Genomic DNA, 14,827 nt, shown 5'->3' with positions numbered 1-14,827 from the left:
TAACTGGATATCCATTTGCAAAAAAATGAAACAGGACCCATACCTCACACCATGCACAAAAACTAACTCCAAGTGGATCAAAGACCTAAACATAAAGACTAAAACGATAAAGATCATGGAAGAAAAAATGAGGACAACCGTAGGAGCCCTAATACAAGGCATAAACAGAATACAAAACATTACCAAAAATGATGAAGAGAAACCAGATAACTGGGAGCTCCTAAAAATCAAACACCTATGCTCATCTAAAGACTTCACCAAAAGAGTAAAAAGACCACCTACAGACTGGGAAAGAATTTTCAGCTATGACATCTCAGACCAGCGCCTGATCTCTAAAATCTACATGATTCTGTCAAAACTCAACCACAAAAAGAGAAGCAACCCAATCAAGAAGTGGGCAAAGGATATGAACACACACTTCACTAAAGAAGATATTCAGGCAGCTAACAGATACATGAGAAAATGCTGTCGATCATTAGCCATTAGAGAAATGCAGATTAAAACTACGATGAGATTCCATCTCACTCCAACAAGGCTGGCATTAATCCAAAAAACACAAAATAATAAATGTTGGAGAGGCTGCGGAGAGATTGGAACTCTCATACACTGCTGGTGGGAATGTAAAATGGTACAACCACTTTGGAAATCTATCTGGCGTTATCTTAAACAGTTAGAAATAAAACTACCATACAATCCAGAAGTCCCACTCCTCGGAATATACCCTAGAGAAATAAGAGCCTTCACACAAACAGATATATGCACACCCATGTTTACTACAGCACTGTTTACAATACCAAAAAGCTGGAAGCAACCAAGAGGTCCATCAACGGATGAATGGGTAAATAAATTGTGGTATATTCACACAATGGAATACTACGCATTGATAAAGAACAGTGACGAATCTGTGAAACATTTCATAACATGGAGGAACCTGGAAGGCATTATGCTGAGCGAAATCAGTCAGAGGCAAAAGGACAAATATTGTATAAGACCACTATTATAAGATCTTGAGAAATAGTATAAACTGAGAAGAACACATACTTTTGTGGTTACGAGGCAGGGAGGGAGGGAGGGAGGGAGGGAGAGGGTTTTTTACTGATTAATTAGCAGATAAGAACTGCTTTAGGTGAAGGGAAGGACAACACTCAATACATGGAAGGTCAGCTCAACTGGACTGGACTGGACCAAAAGCAAAGAAGTTTCCGGGATAAACTGAATACTTCAAAGGTCAGCGGAGCAAGGGCGGGGGTTTGGGAACCATGGTTTAAGGGGACTTCTAAGTCAATTGGCAAAATAATTCTATTATGAAAACATTTTGCATCCCACTTTGAAATGTGGCGTCTAGGGTCTTAAATGCTAACAAGCGGCCATCTAACATGCATCAGTTGGTCTCAACCCACCTGGAGCAAAGGAGAATGAAGAACACCAAGGTCACACGGCAACTAAGAGCCCAAGAGACAGAAAGGGCCACATGAACCACAGACCTACATTATCCTGAGACCAGAAGAACTAGTTGGTGCCCAGCCACAGTCGATGACTGCCTTCACAGGGAGCACAACAGAGAACCCCTGAGGGAGCAGGAGATCAGTGGGATGCAGACCCCAAATTCTCATAAAAAGACCAGACTTAATGGTCAGGCTGTGACTAGAGGAATCCTGGCAGTCATGGTCCCCAAACCTTCTGTTGGCACAGGATGGGAACCATCCCCGAAGACAATTCATCAGACGTGAAAGGGACTGGACAGTGGGTGGAAGAGAAATGCTGATGAAGAGTGAGCTAATTATATCAGGTGGACACTTGAGACTGTGTTGGCATCTCCTGTCGAGGGGGGATGGGAGGATAGAGGGAGTTGGAGGCTGGCAAAGTTTTCACGAAAGGAGAGACTGGAAGGGCTGACTCATTGGGGGAGAGCAAGTGGGAGTAAGGAGTAAGATGTATATTAACTTATATGTGACAGACTGACTTGATTTGTAAACATTCACTTGAAGCTCAATAAAAGTTAAAAAAATTAAAAAAAAATAAACAAAGCAAACCAAAAAGAAAAAATATATCAAGCAAATGGTAACTAAAAGAGAGCAGGAGTGGAATTAATAATCTCTGATAAAATGGACTTTAAGTCAAAATTCATTGCAAGAGACAAAGGAGGGCATTATATAATGACTAAAGGGTCAATTCACAAAGAAGACACAACAATATTATTGATGCACTCAATGACAGAGCTCCAAAATACATAAAACAAACTCTTAACAGAATTGAAAAAGGAAACAGACATTTCTACAATAATAGTAGGACTTCAACATACTACTTTTGATGATGATCAGACAGAACAGCTAGAAAGAAACTCCACAAAAATGCAAAAGATCTAAATAACACCATCGACCATCTTGACTTCAAAGACTTATACAGAACACACCACCCAACAGCAGCAGAGTACGCATTCTTCTTCAATGCAACGCATTCTTCTTCAATGCACATGGATCATTCTCCAGAACTGACCATATTTTAGGCCACAAAGCAAGCCTCAATAAATTCAAAAACACTGAAATAATACAAAATATCTTCTCCTACCACAGCACTATAAAGCTAGAAATCAGTAACAGAAAGAACAAGGAAAAAAATTAAATACATGGAAAGTGAATAACACCTTACTTAAAAACTATTGGGTAAAAGAAGAAATTAAAAATGAAATTAAAAAAATTACTAGAATCAAATGAGAATGAAACACAACATATTAAAACCTCTGGAACACAACAAAAGCAGTGTTCAGAGGAAAATTTATAGCAATAAATGCACACATGAAAAAGAAGGGCCAAAATCAATAACTTAACCCAACTTGAGCAAATAGAAGAGGAACAAAAAAGATGACCACATTATCAGAAGAAAGGAAATAATAAAAATCAAAGTAGAAAAAAATGGAATAGAAAACAGAAAAACAATAGAAATAATCAACAAGACTAGAAGTTGGTTCTTTGAAAGGATTAATAAAATTGACAAACCACTGGCCAAATTGACAAAGGAAAAAAAGGAGATGATACAAATAATCAAAATAAGAAAGGAAGTGGGTCACATTACAACAGAACTGAGATAACAAAAAAAAGCATCGTAATCGAGTCGATTCCGACTCATAGCGACCCTAAAGGACAGAGTAGAACTGCCCCATAGTGTTTCCAAGGAGCACCTGGTGGATTCGAACTGCTGACCTTTTGGTTAACAGCCATAGTACTTAACCACTACACCACCAGGGTTAAAGAGGGTCATAACAGAATATTATGAAAAACTGTACGCCAACAAATTTGAAATTCTATAGAAATGGACAAATTTCTAGAAAAACACTACCTACCTAAACTAACAAATAGAGGTACAGAGTCTGAACAGACCTACAACAAAAGAAAAAAATGAAGATGTCATTAAAAAAAAAAAAAAAAACTCCCAATATAAAAAGTCCCAGCCCAGACAGCTTCACTGGAGAATTCTACCAAACATTCAGAGAAGAGTTGATACCAATCTACTCCAACTATTCCAGAACACAGAAGAGTAAGAAGCACTCCCTAATTCATTCTATGAAGCCAGCACAACCCTGATACCAAAGTCAGGCAAGCACACAACAAAAATAAAAAATTACAGACCAACATCCTTCATAAATATAAAAAAGACACCAAAATTCTCAACAAAATTCAAGCCAACGGGATTCAACAGCATATCACAAAAATAATACATTACGATTAAATGGGAATCATCCACGTATGCAAGGATGGTTCAACATTAGAAAATCAATCAACATACTTCACCACATAAGTAAAACAAAGGAAAAGTATCACATGATCACCTCAGTGGATGCAGAAAAGGCATTTAATAAAATCCAACACTCTTTCCTGAGAACTCTCAGCAAAGTAGGAATAAAATGGAAATTTTTCAACATAATTAAAGGCTTATATGAAAAGCCAGCTGCCAACATTATTCTCAACAGAGAAAGATTGAGATTATTCCCCTTGAGAACAAGACAAGGATGCCCATTATCACTGCTCTTATTGAATATTGTACTGGAAATTCTGAAGCAATAAGGCAAGATAGGGAAATAAAGGTATCTAAGTTGGAAAGGAAGAAGAAAAAACTATTTTTATTTGCAGATGGTATGATCCTATACATAGAAAATCCCAGAGACTCCACAAGAAAGTTACCAGAACTAATAGAAGAATTCACTAAAGCGGCAAGGTACAAGATCAACACACAAAAATCAGCTGGTTTCCTCTATGCTAACAAAGAGAACTCCAAAAAGGAAATAAAGAAAACAATCCCACTTACAATAGCCCCCAAAAGGATAAAATACCTAGGGATAAAACTAGCCAGGGACATAAAAGACTTACAGAAGGAAAAGTATAAAACACTACTGCAAGAAACCATAAGAGATCTACATAAGTGGAAAAACATTTCATGTTCATGGACTGGAAAACATAACATCGTGAAAATGTGAATACTACCCAAAGTGATCTATAGATATAATGCAATCCTGATCCAAATTCCAACAACACTCTTTTATAAAATGGAAAAGCTAATCTCCAACCTCACATGGAAAAGAAAGAGACCCCGAATAGCTAAAGCTACCCAAAGAGTAAAACAAGAACCTACAGACTGAAAAAAAAGTCTTTGGCAATGACATATCTGATGAGGGTCTAATCTCTAAAATATATAGAAAACTTCGACAACTCAACAACAAAAAGACAAACAATCCAATCAAAAAATGGGCAAATGATATGAACAGACAACTCACCAAAGAGGACATCTGGGCAGCCAACAAATACGTGAAAAGACACTCGCGCTCATTAGCCATCAACAAATGAAACAAAACGAAAACAAACCCATTGCTGTCAAGTCGATTCCAACTCATAGTGACGCTACAGGACAGAGTAGAACTGTCCCATAGGGTTTCCAAAGAGCAGCTGGTGGGTTCAAATTACCAGTCTTTAAGTTAGCAGCCAAACTCTTAAGAGATGCAAAGGAAAACTACAAGGAGATACCATCTGACTCCTGCAAAAATGTCAATGATCAAATAAATAAATAAAACCCAGAAAACAAATGTTGGACTCATACACTGCTGGTGGGATTGTAAAATGGTACAACGACTATGGAAAATGATATGGCACTTCCTCAAAAACTAGAAATAGAAATACCTTATGACCCAGAAATCTCACTTCTAGGTTTATATCCAAGAGTTAAGGAAGCAGTGACATGAATAGATATATGCACACCTATGTTCACTGCTGCATTTTTCACAATAGCAAAAAGATGAAAACAATCTAAGCATCTATCAACAGATGAATGGATAAACAAATTGTGATACAATCATACAATAGAATACTATGGAGCTAAAAAGAGCAATAAACCAAAAAACCAAACCAAACCCAGTGCCATCAAGTCGATTCTGACTCATAGCGACACTATAAGGAGTCTGCAAAATATAACATGGATGAATCTGGAGGACATTATCTGAGTGAAATAAGTCAATCACAGAAAGGCAGATATGGCATGGTCCCACTATTTTAAAAAGTCCAGAATAGATACACACACAGAAAATGACATTCCTTGATGGTTTCTAGAGACGGGAAGCAGAAGGAAGGGAAATGACTTTCTAGATAGTAGACACATGGCTATTTTTGGCAATGGGAAAGGGAACACCAAATATGGGTGAACTCTGCACAACTTGACCAAGGTGAATGAAGACACCAAGAAGTACACAAGAAAAGGGGACAATTTCAGTAAATGATATGAGATATACAATTTTGCAACAGTAACAACTAAAAAATATGTGTGTGGTTACATAGGTAGATATGTTTGCATATATGTATATAGGAGGGCATATGGAAGTAAATGCACATGCATGCACAGGTGTCTCTGTAGGCATATGTATACCCATGTTTGTGTGTGCTGCATATATATTCATACACATGATAAGGCACAGAGGGCTCAGTTACAAAGACTTCCTAGACATATCCAAACAACTCACAGCATAAGTTTACTGGGTTAAAAGGTACAACCTAGCCAATTGCAATAACATAGTTTATAAAGATAATGTTCTACATCCTAGTTTGGTGAGTAGAGTCTGGGGTCTTAAAAGCTTCTAAGCAGCCATCTAACATACAACTATTGGTCTTTACTCATCTGGAGCAAAAGAGAATAAAGGAAAGCAAAGACTCAAAGAAGTTCACAGGACTAATAGCCCACACGAACCACCACCTCTTCTGACCTGAAACCAGAATAACTAGATGTTGCCCAGCTACCACTACCAACTGTTCTGACTAGGGGCACAACAGAAGGTCCTGACTAGAATGGGAGAAAAATTCAAATTCCTATAAAAGTCCAGACCTACTGGACCCATAGAAGCTCTTGGTGGTGCAGTGGTTAAGCATTTGCTAACCAAAAGGTCGGCAGTTCGAATCTACCAGCCACTCCTCGGAAACCCAATGAGGCAGTTCAACTCTGTCCTATAGAGTCAGAATCAACTCACTGGCAACAGGGTTGGTTTTTGGTTTTACTGGACCCATAGAGACTGCAGGAACCCCAGAGACTATTGCCCAAAAACACCTTTTGAACTTGGAACTGAAGCTGTTTCTGGAGGTCATCTTTCAGCCGAATAACAGATTGGTTCATAAATTAAACAATATCACCCATGAGTAACATGCTCCCTTAAACAGTCAACTATATGAGACCAGTCAACGTTTACCCAAAAGCAAAGCTGAGAAGTCAAGGAGCAGAAGGGAAGCGATCAGTGGAAACATAACAGAATGGAAATAATGAGAATGCTGACACATTGTGAAAATTGTAACCAAAGTCAGGGAACAAATTGTATAAATATTGTTAAACGGGAACCTAACTTGCTGTGTAAACTTTCACCTAAAACGCACAAAAATATTTTATAAAAAGATAATTGAAGTTCACAGTTAGCCCTTGCCAAAACTTGTTACTGATATTTCATATAAAAATATCATATTTCATAGAATTTAAGCAAAAGAGGAGCTGGTAAATTGTTAGCAGAGCTGAACAGGATTCTGACACCAGAGAAACAGACCAATATGGAAAAAAAAAAAAAGGACATGAATGGTAAATTTCAAAAAGATTTCATCTTCTACGTCTTTATATAAGAGTGAACATCTAGGTTGTCCAATTTATATTTTCAGGCTAGTTTGTTGAATCATTGAGGTGTCTACCTCTCTGAACCAAATTTCATCTGTTCACAAGTATCCTGCAGTATCCAAGAAACTAGACACCCTGTTATCACATAAGCACTAACAGAATTAATTGACAACCTAATTAATGTGTGTACTATATGATATTGGACAATCTTGTTTAAAACCCGAATTCTAGAAACGCTGCTGCCAAGGGATATTTAATGATGTTTCACAGGAAATAGCTTAATGGTCAAGTTTCTAGGCAATGAAGGATCAGTTTTTAATTCAGTCTAAGTAGAAAGAGGAAACTTATTTTTAAGACAGTATAAGATAACCCTTTCTGTAGCACAGGGAAAGTAGAGAGAACACTAATCCCATAAGAGAAGACACAAATATTAAGTGTTCAGGCAGAAAAGGAGCAAACTTCAATGTTACATAGCTACCCACAGTATTAACAAGTCTAAGAATTAGCAGGTTTCAGTAACGAGGTCTGAAAGAAGACATAAGACAGATTTACAGTACATGAATAATTTGGGATTTATGAAGAAGATCTTAACAGAACTAGAACTATTTCTTGAGTCAATACTGTCTGTTCATTTGTTTTTACTGATTCATACTGAGGAGAAACTTGAGCCTTGATGCCAAAAAAATTTCACTTATCTATACCTGGTTGATGAGTAGTTGCTGCAAAAAGTGGTTAAGAAAGATTTCGAGACTTAATATGAATTCAGTGAGAAAGAGTAATGTAATTTCACTGGGACGACTGACATATACGAGGCAGTGGATGTAACTGTATTTGTGCCTTGTGTTTGATACCACTAACAAGAGACTAATCAATATCCTTATGTAACTTACCATCTTTAAAAGTTACACCTTCGTTTGTAACTTATTTCTACCACCACCACCTGCTAGATGAAGGATTTTTTTTTTTTTGTAATCTGTGATACTTGGAAAATTAATCTTGTTCCTATAATCACATTCACTATGATTTGTCTATAGTAAATCATCTAAGATATTCCTAGCCATCCACACATTCATCCATTCATTCAACCTTCCCTGAATAACTCTTTATAAAAAACACTGTCTAGATCATATCATACCCATCTTTTCCCGTCAGAAAGCATACTATTTAGGAGACATAAGAAAAATAAAAGCAAAATGTGCTCATTGTTATACAGAGTTCAGAGGAGGGAGGAATTAATTCCAGTAAATGAAATCGAGGAAAGCTAACGTAGAAAGCTGTATTTGAACTGAGCCATTAAAGATGGATTCTCAACACAGGGTTCTCAAGCTGAATAACGTACAGATCTTTGAAAAATTTTTGCTGATCCTCACTTTTGACTTACTTTTAAAACTCTATAAAATTAGATAAAAATTCCTCATAGTTACAGACTTTACATACACTTAAAAATTACAAACTAAATACAAATAAAACTACAACTGGAAGTCAAATTACTAATATGTGTCAGATGAAATGTTTTACAGAAATAACCTCACAATATGAATATGGTTCTGACTGCATAGGTTCCTTGGAGTTTGGTGTGCATCTACTTACTGTGTGCTTTTCTCTCACCACCTTCTATCTGCTTTAAACCCTTTGTGCCATAGTACACTATCACATAATTTCATGATCATTTGGCATGAATACATAATTGCTGTGAATAGTTCACCTCTGTTATTATTTTATTGATCCATATTAAAATAATACTACTTAGTACCAATACCACCATAAATATAACTTCATATATTGAACTTGTGATTGTATTTTTGCATAAAATGGCTTATTCAAATGATTCAGAATGTTCATTAAGTCTAATATAAGAGTGAAAATATTACAATCAGAAATTACTGTAGAAAATTCACACACCAATACTATACCCATAGACCCTGGTTTGAGAAACATTATCATAAGACACATTTCAAAAAAACATTTTAACAAAGTAAATGGTTTAAAATTACAGACATTACGCTGTAGTAAATTTAGTGAGAGATCTCATCTTTGACAGCTGGAATTATAATACAAGAGACAAAATTGAACAGGTAAAAATTTAGATGACATTCATTCATTTTCTTAATGGACTGTTAATTGAAAATCTCAATTTTGTCTTACATTCGTTAGAAAACAGTCTAAAGTCAAATTCTAAAAATAAGCCAAATCTTTACAATTATTGAAATGACTTAACAATAATCTAAGTCAGGAGACAGCAAACTTTTTCTGTAAAGGGCTAAAATATAGTAAATATTTTAGGCTTTAAAGGCCAAATGATCTCACCATAACTACTCAGTTCTGTAAGTAGTCAATAGATAATACGGAAATGAATGAGTATGGCTGCGTTCAAAAAATTTTCATTTACAAACATAGGCAGTGGGCCACATTTGGCCTATAGGACATAGTTTGCTGACTTCATATCTAAATTTTTTATTAGGATATGTGATATCATGAAAAATTAGCTAAAAGTCTCAAGAAGCCTTTTTTGAAACACTTCATCATTGGGGATCACAGAAGAGTGACTTTATCTTGACTTTTTTTCAGCATATTATTTATGTCTGTCATACAAGTAAAGCTTATATAGTTTTTATGGATTTTTAAAATACCTATTATAAAACTGGTTAGAGCAAGCCAGACATATACATGGTCAAAAGACTTCACAAGGGGTCATAGGTTCTTCATTCACATTGTCAAATAATATACTAAAAGAAATGATCCCAGTATAGAAAATCCAATCATTTGTTTAATAAACATTTTACAGGTACTATATATTTTTTTTATTAGCACCTAGATGCTAGAAATATAAACTTAAGAAACACAGTCTAAGCCCTTTTGGAATTCAGAACTAAAAAAACATTTGGCAGAACTGAACAATGAAAATTTATTATTATTTTAGTTCACTTAGGGAAAATAAAGTCAGAAACACACCTCCTGCAATAAATACTCAAACTTATTTCCTCATTAAAACTTGAATAGCAAAGGATTAAGAGCTCTGTCCTGAAAACTGTTATTTTATTTGCTTTATCTCCTCAAAACAATAACCTAATCACCTAATATTCTCTAACTTCCATCTCAATCAACTGCAGAGGTCTTTTGTAAGGCAAGCATCTTATGCCTTACTTACTAAGCTTTACATTCCCTATACTTTCAATACTAACAACTGTTAATCTCATCAACTTCTACTGAGAAAAAGCACTGAAAGGAGAGGTTTTCAGAGAGAAAAAATAAGACTGTAATTGTTTGATCCATTAAGGACTTTCAATGGTCTCAAGCCCTGAAAAGTGCCATCAGACAAAAAAAAAATCCCCACTAATTAATTTTCTCATTATCTGGAAAAGATAGCAAAATGTTTGATGATACAATTGGATTTACACATATCTTTATGTCAGTCCCTAAGAAGACATATAAAAAACCCACTGCCATCAAGTTGATGCAGACTCACAGTGACCCTATAGGACATAGGATACAACAATCCTAAATGTGTATGTGCCAAATAACAAGGCTGCAAAGTACATGAAGCAAACACTGATAAAAGTAAAAGGAGAAATACAGGAATCTACAACTATATTAGAGACTTCAACACTCCTCTCTCAGCAAATGATAAAACAACCCACATGAAAACCAGCAAAAATACAGAAAAACACAATAACACCATCAATTCACAGGATCTAATACACATGCATAGAACACACTGCCAAACAACAGTAAATAAGCATTCTTTTCTCGCATCTACAGAATATATATCAAGATATACCATGTTCTGGACCACAAAACAAACATAAAATAACTCATATAATATACAGTGTGTTCTCTGAACACAATAGAAGCAAATTAGAAATCAGTAAAAGATAACAGCAAAATCTCCAAATACTTGAAATTTATAAATAATTTATGGGTCTAAGAAGAAGTCTAAAGAGAAATAAAAAAAAAAAATACATCGGACTGAATGAAAATGAAAACATATCAAAATTTGTGAGATACAACTAAAGCAGTTCGAAAAGAGAAATTTATAGTACTAAACGCTTACGTTAGAAAAAAAGAAAAGTTTCAAACCTACGCTATCTCAAGAAACTAGAAAAACAGCAAAATAAATCCAAAGCAAGAAAGTTAAAAGAAATAACAAAGGTAAGAACAGAAACCAGTGAAACTGAAAACAGAAAAACAACAGAGAAAAAGCCAATGAAACAAACAGCAGATTCTTTGAAAGCTCAATAAAATTGAAAAATCTCTAGCAAGACTGACAAAGAAAAAACCCTTAAAACTCAACAGTGAAAAACAAACATACAACAAGAAAAAGGCTGGGCAAACTGAAAAACAATGACTTTTCTTGGACCCCTCAGAGAATTACGGTCACAGGGCAAATTGCCACCCTGAAATCTAGGGATACAAGAAAATATAAACAATCACAGCTGAGATCAGCTTACATGAAACAGAAGCCACTGAGGCCAAAAACTTGCAGGAATACTTGAGTGGTAATTTTGACCAACTGCTGGAGGCTGAGTGTGGTGTGCACTACCCTAATAGTGAGGAACTACTGGGGGCCACAATCCTAGAGAGGCCACAATACTGTCATGGGTTTTACCTCCAGTAACCCCACCAAATTCTCACAGTAAAGAGCCAAGAAAAATCACCTAAAGTCTTTGGCAAAAGGAAGGTAAAAGTAATCATTTTGAAATATGCCCAGTATGTGCTCCATAACAAAGGACTACTAGCCAATTGAAAAAGACCTTACCTACCTACTCATTGCCATCGAGTCAATTCCTACTGACAGCAACCCTATAGAACAGAGTAGAGCTGCCCCATAGGGCCTCCAAGGAGTGGCTGGTGGATTTGAACTGCCAACCTTTTGCTTAGCAACCTGAGTTCTTAACCACCTTGCCACCAGGGCCTTGAAAAAGACCTTAGTAGAAACTTATATCACATAGGCTGAACAGCAATTACCCAAATCCAGTTCCCCTAGTTTTCCTGTCTCATCTAAGGGGAGGAGTAAAAGAGCTTAGAAACACTTAGAAGGTCACAGTCCAGGGACACGGGCCCACTAAAAGACCGAAACTTAATCATAGGATTATAGAACACTTCCCTTCACACACTCCTCGCCACCATATCATCGGAATTGCCACATAATAACAGTGGGTTATAGCTGGAAAAGCTACAAGGTTAAGACTCAATTTAAGCAAGAGTTCACTGGGAAAATCAAAAGCAACTGGGGAGACAAAATTAAGAACACTAGAGGAATTTAAAGCCTCTGGCACCTGCAGCTACAGCAAACATCAAATACAGCTAACTCTTAGCCAGATTAACATAAAATCTCACACTCAAGGGCTATTTACTTCAATTCCTATTACCCCAAATGTGTTTGGATTTCAACAAAAAATTACAAGGTAAGCTAAAAGGCAAGAAAAAAAAAAAAACAGCATGAAAACACAAAGCAAGCGTCAGAAGCAGGCTCAGATATGACACAGGTTATGTAATTTAAAATAACTATGATTAATATGTTAAGAGCTGTAATGGAAAAAGTAGAGAACACATAAGATGGGTATTATAAGCAAAGAGACAGAAACTCTAAGAAAGATTCAAAAGGCTGTGCTAGAAATCAAAAATACTATAAGAGAAATGACAAGTGCCTTTGATGAGCTTATTGATATAAAGAACATGCCAAGGAAAGAATTAGTGATTTTGAAGACAGGTCAATAGACACTTCCTAAACTTAAATACAAATGGGGCGGGGGGGGGGGATCTAGGAACTGTGGATCATTTTCAGAAGGTATGACGTGCATAATTGTGAAAGCAGGTGAAGAGAGAACAGAGCAGAAGAAACATTTGAAGTAATAACGGCTGAGAACTTTCAAAATCAATGAAAGACAGCAACCCAAAGATCTATAAAGTTCAGAGAACTTCAAGTAGAATAAATACCCCAAAATTTACACCTAGGCATATCATATTGAAAGCACGGAAAACCAAAGAGAAAAGAGAAAATCTTGAAGAAAAGCAGATGAGGGGAAAAGAGAAAACACCTTACTTACATTACCTATATGGAAAAAAAAAAAGGATAAAAATTACAGTGGACTTCCTGTCAAAAACCATGCAAGCAAGAAGGGAATATTGTGAAATATTTAAAGTGCTGGAGAAAATAACCCCACCAACCCAGAATTCTATACACAGCAAAACTATGCTTCAAAAGTGAAAGAAAAAGTTAAAAAGAAAAAAACTGCCTTAAAAAATAAAAATAAGGAATTTATTGCCAGCAGACCAGCACAGCAAGAAATACTGAAAGAAGTTCTTCAAGGAAAAGGAAAATCATATAGGTAAGGAACTCATATCTACATAAAGAAAGGAAGAACGTTTGAGAAGGAACAAATAAAGATAAATAAAATATTTTATTTCCCCTATTCTTAATTGATCTAAAAACATCAATAGACTAAAGTAGTAATAGCAATAATGTGTTGTGTGATTATTGCATATGGATAAGTGAATTAAATGACAGCAATATCACAAGGGATAGGAAGGATGAGTTGGGAATACTCTGTTACGAGGTGCATTCCCTGACCATGAAGCTGTATAGTGTTATTTCAAAGTACAAGTATCCATTTCAAACTTTAGGGAAACCTCTAAAACTAAAAAAATTTCAAAGCTAGTATAATTGATGTGCTATAATGGAGAGGAATGGAATAATTTTTTAAATGCTCAATTAAAACCAGAGAAGATAGAAAAAGAGGGGAAGAACAAGAAAAGAAACAAAGAACAAGTGGAATGAATAGAAAACAGTTATAAACAAGGTAGATATTGATTCAACTATATTAACAATCACTTTATATACGAATGATCTTTGTACACCAATTAAAAGAGATTTTCAGGCTAGATAAAAAAACAAAAACAATTATATATTATCTAAAAGAAACCACACAGAAAGGTTAAAAGGCAAAGAGATGGAGAGAGATATACCACACTAACGCTAATAAAAAAAAGCTGAAGTAGAAACAGTAATTTCAAATAAGCCAACTTTAGAGCAAGGAATATTATGAGGATAAAGAAGCAAGTTCAACATTTGAAAATCAATCAATAAAATCTACCGCATCAACCAGGTGCAGAATAAAACTCATAGGTCCATATTAATGGATGTGGAAAAAGTCTATTTAGTGGGGGAAAGGATCAATTTTTTAACAAATAGTACTTGAAAAAGTAGTCTGTCATATGAAAAAAAAGGAAAAAACAATCTAGACATAGGCTGTACACCTTTCACAAAAATTGACTCAAAAAGGATAGACTTAAATGTAAAACTCAAAACCATCAAACTTACAGGAGAAAATCTAGGCAATCCTGGGTTTGGCAACACATTTTTAGATACATCATCAAAACCATGATCTATGAGAAAAATATTGATAAATTGGATTTTATTAAAATTTTTTTAAACATCTGCCTTTCAAAGACACTGTTAAGGGAATGAAAAGAAAAGCCACAGACTAGGAAAAAATATTTGCAAAACATATATCTGATTAAAAATTTGTATACATAATATACTAAGAACTCTTAAAACTCAACAATAAGAAAACAACCAAATTAAAAAATAGGCAAAAGATTTGAAGAGATGTCTCTTCAGAAAAAAAAATACAGATGGCAAATATGTATATCTTCAACATCATTTGTCACTAGGGAACTGCAAATTAAAAAATAAACA

The 14,827-nt window shown here is 35.3% G+C and overlaps 1 protein-coding gene across 4 annotated transcripts in view; it reads right to left on the bottom strand.

Moving 5' to 3' along the window:
• The window catches only part of STXBP5L (syntaxin binding protein 5L), a 379,510-nt gene that overhangs the window by 248,280 nt on the left and 116,403 nt on the right, over positions 1 to 14,827 (bottom strand). The gene's annotated exons all lie outside the window — the stretch shown is intronic.

The sequence above is a fragment of the Elephas maximus genome, chromosome 1, assembly GCF_024166365.1.
Source record: "Elephas maximus indicus isolate mEleMax1 chromosome 1, mEleMax1 primary haplotype, whole genome shotgun sequence".
Lineage (NCBI taxonomy): Eukaryota > Metazoa > Chordata > Mammalia > Proboscidea > Elephantidae > Elephas > Elephas maximus.
The sequence above is the reverse complement of the archived record's forward strand: the minus strand, read 5'-3'. Positions and strand labels throughout refer to the sequence as shown.